This window comes from Dromiciops gliroides, chromosome 1, assembly GCF_019393635.1.
Source record: "Dromiciops gliroides isolate mDroGli1 chromosome 1, mDroGli1.pri, whole genome shotgun sequence".
NCBI lineage: Eukaryota > Metazoa > Chordata > Mammalia > Microbiotheria > Microbiotheriidae > Dromiciops > Dromiciops gliroides.
This window is the reverse complement of record NC_057861.1, coordinates 691,957,165-691,964,824: the sequence shown is the minus strand read 5'-3', so window position 1 is coordinate 691,964,824 and position 7,660 is coordinate 691,957,165. Positions and strand designations below refer to the sequence as shown.

At 35.9% G+C, this 7,660-nt stretch overlaps 1 pseudogene; it reads right to left on the bottom strand.

The window, feature by feature from the left end:
* Positions 1-5,112: 5,112 nt before the first annotated feature.
* LOC122736614 lies at positions 5,113-6,176 on the bottom strand (annotated as a pseudogene).
* Between the last annotated feature and the right edge of the window lie 1,484 nt (positions 6,177-7,660).

The window sequence follows — 7,660 nt, the reverse complement described above, 5'->3', positions numbered from 1 at the left end:
GGAATTGTGGATAAGATCATTTTATGAATTGATGAATACCACAGAGTTCTCATATACCTATTGTAGCAAAATCCTGAAATTCATAATAGTACTGCAAGTGATCCAGAAATTCAACAAGAAACTATCCCAGAACTGCACAAAGTCTGCCAGAAGCCCACAGACAATAGAAAAGGGAGCCTTCAAGTATAAATAAATCTCCCAGTGAAACTAAAGATATGCCAGAGACAGTCTGAGACATGTAGTTTTCAGACATCTAGGTCTATAGCAACAAGTGGAAAATTCCTTTGAGAAATCTGTAGGGTTATTGTAAACCTACAGTATGACCTTAGGAACCCTAGGGAATGGCAGTCACAAGTGAGGCATAGTCAGTCTCAGTCTTGGAGATCCCAGGCCTCAGAGTCTCTTAGGTCCCTAGAATTCCATCCTAAATGTCAGAGAGTGATCTGAAGAGATCTGAACCATAAATAATTGGCTACATAATCCAATAAATTGAATTTTAGCACCAGAATCTATTAGATCCATGGTAAGACCAAGCAGGGCTAAACATCCCACCCAAAAGCATCATAGGGGAAAGAACTAGCCTTGGTACAAACCCCAATTTAGTGATTAGTAGAGCAAGAGGCAAACAGTATAAAAGAAAGTTATGGTTGATTGAGCTATTTCTGTAAAGTAGGGAAGTCCATAACAAATGTAAACATATACCACTCTTTTGTACTTATTGCATTCTTTCCTGCATTATACTTATTTGTCTATATGTTTTATCAGGTTGTGCATTATATTTTTCAGGAAAGGAACTACGAATTTGATTTTCCAGAACCTAATGCTCTGTATTGCAGATAATGGGTTCTTAATATAATAGTTATCCTATTCAAGGAAATGCAATGGATTTTGTGAATTTGTGATTTTTTTTCAAATTCTTTGTCAGATTAACATTGATAAAGATAACAATTATTTCTGAGATTATTCAAAACAAAAAATTTCACTTTTCTGAATTACCTGGATATTTTAGTCAAAGGCATCCTGTTTAGTCTGAGTTGACTATAGTCACACCACTTTTTCAGATGCCATATGTGTGTTTATTTGCGTGTATGAATTTCTATGATAATTCGTAAGTCTACAAATAAAAATTTTGGCAAGTCTGCTGTGCTTGAAGGGTTAGGGAGAAGAAAGGTATATTTCTACCAATAGATTACTTATTATTAGTAACTTCTGGGTTATGCTGACTCAGGAGGAGTGTGTATTGCCTTTATATAGAGTCACTTTCCTATGAAAGTCACCTTGTATCCTCCTTACTAGGTGGTATAAATATAAAGCTTCATATTATTAACATTTTTTTGCTGAATGACCTCAAAAGGATACCAGTAGAAGTATCTACTGGGAAAAATATTGGAATACTTCTTTGCTTTTTGTTTGGTTTGGCACACATTTTAAGACAGCTAAATTTAGTATCAATATTTAATCAAAATTACTATATGCATTTTGAAGTTTAAAGGAACACTCAGTTCTCCCATCAGGTGTCTAGACTCATCAAATCTTGAGAAAAATTGCATCCTTCATAATGATACATCATACTTATTGAATGATTTTATTTAAATTTGATTTCATCTCAGAAATCATAACATTGGCTTTTTTGTGGATTGAGCCCAAGCTTAGAGGTATAATTTTCCTTTTGATGGAAGGGTATACTACTTGTGGTGCTATAGGGCCTCATCAGAAACTTAAATGCACTAGGATTTTGGGAAGTACTGAGGGTTTGGTAACACTCTAGGCAAGATGATCTTACCTCCAAGCCAGAGAAGAGATAGCTATGCTTAGCTTGAAGAAAAAATAGCCTTTGTGCAGTTGGCAACCTTTGTTGCCACTAGCTCCTTGAGTAGTCGATGGTATTTCAAAATCATGTAATGTGTAAAATCTGAAATAATTCAGGAAACAAAGTTTTGATAAGTAGCTAAAATCAGGCATAATGATTTATTAAGCAATGCATGCCAACTACATAACAAATTGGGAACAGACTTCTTTAGTTTGGCACTGGACATTAAATACAAAGGGAGACAGATTCAGATGCATTAAAATAAAACAATTAGCAAGATATAAACCAGGATACAAGATTACATAATCTGATTTCTAATTGGAGGAATGATTAGAAGCTTTCCAAGTAGGGAGGAAGATGAGTGAGTTTTGAGGGGTGGGGCAAGGGGGCAGTGAGCAGGTAGAGTTTTCTAAATGTGAAATAGGATGCCTCCCAAGTAGCAAGTTTAATAGATTAGCAAGCTGGTAGAATTTGTAGGAAAATATAACTTAGATTTCAAAATGGAGTCATTTTTACAAGATTGAGTAAGTTTGATTCACACACTTCCCACAATTCTCTCAAGCAGTAAAGAGAAATATTCTGGGGGAAATGCTCTCAGCAGCTACACATTTGGTAGACTACCCATGCAGCCTGCACAGGCACACACAAATACACACAAACACACACTTATTGTGAAAAAGGGGAATAATACAGAACAAAAAAGAAAACAAACTATTTTAGGAAATGTCCAAATGGTTTCTGAAATGGAAAAGCTTAGGTGTTTGGGATTCCCTAAGTCCTGGGACTTTCTCAATACAGTTCATGCCCACATTTCCAGAGAAACAGGTGAAATGGGTTATCTACATATACTAAATAAAACAAATGCATTTATTGGGTTCAGGAGAGCCATTAGTTCATTCCACAGATAATGCAGAAAAGAAACATACTGCAAAGGGCTCAAAGGAGTCATTGTAGAGTCTGACAACCTAGGTTCTAATTCTGCTTCTGTCACTTACTAGTTATGTGACCATTGGCAGGTTGTTTACTCTCCTGGCCTTTTACTTTCCACATCTGTGAATGAAGGAGATCAGACTAGATAGAATCTAATGTCCCCTCTATAGCATCATGCATGTTTCTATGATACTATAAGTACTCTCCCTAAAACTTTTATAATGCCTTTCTTCCTTGTATGTCTACCTCCATTCTCTGGAGGCATCTAGGTGGTTCTCTATATGGAAACCAGTGTTCAAATTTGGCCCCAGACACATACTAGCTGTGTGACCTGGGGAAAGTCATGTAACTTCTATTTGCCCCAGATTTCTCACCTGTAAAAATTTGGATATTAATAATAATACTTCTCTTACAGGGATTTTGTGAGAATCAAATGAGATAATATTTGTAGTGTTTAGCATAGTACTTGGAACATAGAAGATGTTTAAAAATTGTAATCCTTCCCTTTTCAACATTGACAAGTTATATTTCCTTACATATAAATCAGATTATGTCATTCTCCTAATTAAAAAAATAATGATTATTCATTGCCTAAAAGATAACACTCAAACTTGTAATATTGACATTCAAATTCCTATACAATATGGCTCCAACATTATGAATTTTTTCAGTCATATTTTACAAAATTCTTTTGCAGGGAGACAGAGCCAAGATGGTGGAGGAAAGGCAATGACTCACTAGAGCTCTCCCCAAGACACCTCCAAATACCTTCAAATAATGTCATAAGAAAATTCCAGGAGCAGCAGAACCCACAAAAGGACACAGTGAAATAATTTTCCAGCCAAAAATAATGTAGAAGGTTGGCAGGAAAGGTCTGTTGCACCCAGGTGAGAGGAGAGTATACCCAGGTGAGAGTAAGGCTGAGCCAACACAATCACAGCCAGCACAGACCCAGACCCAGCAAACCAGGAGCAGGCCTTGGGAGCCACTGATTCATCAGGGGCAGTGGCCCACAAATAGTAAAGGGGTCAAACAATTGGCCAGAAGGAGATCATAGGGGTCTCTTTGCTGACACTAAGGTAGGACTCTGTTGCTTTTCCCATACTTAGATCCAGGTCCAGTCCTGGGTGGCAGTCCCATTGTGAAAAGCACTAGCACATTAGAGCTTGTGGCCACAGTGGAGTAGGAGCTCTCCTCAAAGTTCCAGGACAGAAAAGCAGGCCTGTAGTTGCTCAAAGACCAGCACACAGGCCAGGAAATGATTAAACACACCTCTCCTTACAGCAAACTACCTTGGAAGAACTTTAAACTTACAGGTCTCTAGAAGTATCTCTGAAAATGAAAAAAGCTGCACAAAACCCCTGAAGCTTGGGACAGTGTGTCCTACACCCTGAAAGAAGAGCCCTACTTTAACAAAGAGTTAAAAGTCAAGAAATAGACTGGGGATATGAGCTAACAATAGAAAAAACAAAAACAAAAACATCAACAACAACAACAACAACAAAAAACTATGACCATAAAACTTACTATGTTGACAAGGAAAATCAAAACATACCCTCAGAAGAATACAACAAAATCAAAGCTCCTATGTCCATAGACTGTGAGAAAAATAGGAAATGATCTAAAGTCATGTATGGGCTCAAAATGATGTTGAAAATAAATTAAGATAGGTAGAGGAAAGATGGGGAGAAAAATGAGAGTGATGCAAGAAAATTATGGGGAAAAATATCAACAGCTTGATAAAGGAGAGACAAAAAACAAAAAACACTGAAGGAAATAAGGCCTTAAAAACCAAAGTTGTTCAAATGGCAAAAAAGGTGCAAAAAGCCAATGAGGAAAAGAATTCCTTATAAAGCCAAATTAGCCAAATGGAAAAGAAGGTATAATAGCTCACTGAAGAAAATAACCCCCTAAAAATTAGGATTGAGAAAATGGAAGTTAATGACTTTATGAGAAATCAAGAAAAAATAAAACAAAACCAAAAGAATGAAAAAATAGAAGGCAATGTGAAATATCTGATTGGAAATAAAAACCTAACAATTAGATCTAGGAGAGATAATTAGATAATTATTGGACTTTCTGAAAGGCATGATAAAAAAAAAAAGGGGGGGTGGGATGGGGCTGGATAGCATCTTTCAAGAAATTGTTAAGAAAAAAACTGTCTTGATATTCTAGAACCTAGCTCTCCACTATAAAATACACTAGTATTTTGTGATATTTGCAAATGGGGTAACGTTTCAGTGGTAAAGTCTAGTATACTGTATTTGAATATGTAACAGGTATATAATTTACTTTTGTCCTCAGTTACGATATTTTAATTCATTTTTTCTTGCTTGCTACTATTTATATTCAAATTAATTTTTGAGTAGAATTTAGATCTTATTGAAGGCAGCAACATCCATGGATTGCATGTAATCTTCAAAGGCAGTTATCTGTTCCTCTAGCATATCTGTCCCAACTTTATCATTTTCCACTACACATTGTATTTGAAGCTTCTTGATGTGTATCCCACTGTAACTAGTCTAGAAGATCCTCAGAGGAAGCCATCTGCCTGAATGCTTCTGACACATTCCTCCAATTTTGCCATGTCTGTCTCATCCTCCCAAGGTTTTACATCCAGTAAGAGGGAATACTTGGCAACAATTGCAGGTTTGTTTTTTTATTATTATTATTTCTTTGATTCATACTGAGCGATGCATTCTTCGCTCAGCTTCTTTGCTTCTTCACTTTCCTCCTCCTCATTAGACCCAACGGGATCAATGTCATCATCATTTTTGCTGTCTGCAGCTTCACCACTTTCTGTGTTATCTTCTACATCAGCAGGCCCATACTTGCCCAAAGCTTTCTTTATTCCTAGCAAGCTCACCTTCTGCTTCTCATAGCACTTTGTAACAATTGGAATGACACCACCTGCTGGAGACTTACTGTAGAAGAGTTTCACCCATGAAGAGAAGGTTTTTGAGGGCAAGACCAGGAGTCTTTTCTTTGGTGCCAGGAAGTGACATGGGCGAGTGGGAGGAGGAAGGAAGAGACTGGCGCTCGGTCTCACACTCTTGCCTTTGGACTCTGGTGGAGAGCGGAGCTAGAAATGCGCTCTCCCTTTAATAGATAGGAATCTAGGCTTTTTTCTCTCTTTACCAAATTCTTATTCTCCTTAATAAATGCCTAAAAGTCTAACTCTTGCTAAAGCTTATAATTTATTGGCGACCACTCATTAGATATTTTAGACAGTTTAGCTAGAATTTTAGCCCTTAACAACTTAATGTGGTTATACCATCGGGGGCATGGTACAAGTCTGCGGGCAGCGGGCCAAGACAGCTTCGAACACCGCGATGTCGGCCTAAGATGGCATATACCCCTCAATGTAGCTCTTGTCTGCCAAGAAGTCATTGAGGTGATGCAGGCCCTCGGTTGTCTTAAGATCTCCAAAGCCCATGGTAGTGGTAGGAGGGACCGGGAAGAGGCCGCGGTGGAGGAACTGAAGGGGGTAGGAAAGGAGCGCAGTGTGCAAACACACTAGCGCAGGCCGCCTACTGAAAAAAGGGCGAATTCATTTTTTTTAAACACACGACAGAAAATAAGATAAAAGGAGCTCAAGAACCCAATCTATAGTTTAGTTCTAAGAATATTTTTCTTTAATTTGATTTCTCAGAAATACATAATCTAGCACTTTTTTTCTTTATAAGGTGATGATTATAATTTTGAGCATTTGGTTCTTCAAGAACATTTAAAAACATGCTTGTCTTAACCTCAAAAATTACCTTAATATTATTTTTAAATGTATTTATATCTACACATTCTATATCCTCATTAAAATGCAAACTTCTTGAGAACCAAAACAATTTCATTTATATATTGGTACCCTCCACCACCTAATATATTGTCTGGCATATAAGTAATTTAAAATGTTACAGGTTCTTTGCTGAATATCATATTTTAATAAGGAAATGGGGTTGGATATTTTGAAAATCCCAAATTAAATTCTAATATCACTAAATTAATATTGCATAGTTCTCATTGTGGTCATTTAATTACTCTAATTTTTAATGAAACCAGCTACATTGTTTCAGGAAATGGATAAATTTTGCTCCATAATATTATCTTCTAAGGCAAGAGATGCATTTTTTTCTGTTACCTTGATGAGGTAAACCACTGATATCTAACATTGATATTACCTGCTTCTCGCTTTGAATATGCAAATTTAAAAATTTTAAATTTTAAAATGTTGAAAGAAGAGGTTATCCTGCCTTCCTGCCTGCCTGCCTGCCAATCTGCCTGCCTGTCTTGCTTCATCTCATACTATCCTGTCTTTCCATCTTTAATTTAGGATATCTTTAGTTTTTTCAACAAAAACAGGTAAAAAGGCAAAATCATCATTTTGTCACAAGAAAATACATATTTTGTACTGGAAGGAAGGAAGAAAAGAAGTTAACCAATCTAAAAGCAAATTGGAATTATGAACAAATGTTAATACTTTTAATGCCAAAATTCCCTTATCTTATATATAATATTTCTAGGCCAGAACCCAAAAGAAATTAGAGAAAAAATAAAAAGTCCTATAAATATAAATATATTTATAGAAACAAGTTTGTGGTGACAAAATTTTGGAAATTGAGGGTAGGCCCATCAATTTGGGAAGTTATTTAACAAAATGTGTCATGGAATTTTATTTTCTTGTAAGATATTAATAAAAATAGTTTCAAAGAGAAAAGGAAAGAGTTTTATAAACTGATGCAGACTAAAGGGAGAATAACCAGAAGAAAAATTTATAATATCAATACTGCAAATACTTTATTTGAGAATTAAAAAAAAATTAAAACAAAGGGCATGTGAATAGGTAATTGAATATAATAGAATTACATGTTTCATACACAAGCTTATTTCATTTTTGTTTGAGGGTGGTTGGAGAAGATTAGAAAT